General features: G+C 15.3%; 1 protein-coding gene across 2 annotated transcripts in view; it reads left to right on the forward strand.

Annotated features, from left to right (window-relative positions):
• LOC107635075 (TMV resistance protein N) overlaps positions 1-373 on the forward strand; it is a 4,500-nt gene that overhangs the window by 1,563 nt on the left and 2,564 nt on the right. The gene's annotated exons all lie outside the window — the stretch shown is intronic.

Below are 373 nucleotides of genomic sequence, written 5' to 3' on the forward strand. Positions count from 1 at the left end.
ACAGCGTAATCATCCAAATTAATTCCAAAAAAATATTTTTTAAAAAAAAAATTTAACTATCAAATTAGTCACTAATTTTATATTTTATTAGACATTAATTCTTGTATTAAATTTTAGTTAAAAAGTTAAACAAAACAATACATATCGTTATTTAATAACAAACATTATGATTTCTAAAATTTTTTAAAATTCTAAGATTAGTTTTTTACTTTTTTCATAGAGACAAATAATGTTTTGTGAAAATTGATTTGTCTATCAAAACAAAAATTGAATACTAATTTAATAATTAAAATTTGTTTAAAATTAAAATCTATTATTAAAAAATTTTTAAGAACTAATTATATTTTGGAGTTTTTCTCAAAAATATATATTG

This window comes from Arachis ipaensis, chromosome B04 (assembly GCF_000816755.2).
Source record: "Arachis ipaensis cultivar K30076 chromosome B04, Araip1.1, whole genome shotgun sequence".
NCBI classification, from domain to species: domain Eukaryota; kingdom Viridiplantae; phylum Streptophyta; class Magnoliopsida; order Fabales; family Fabaceae; genus Arachis; species Arachis ipaensis.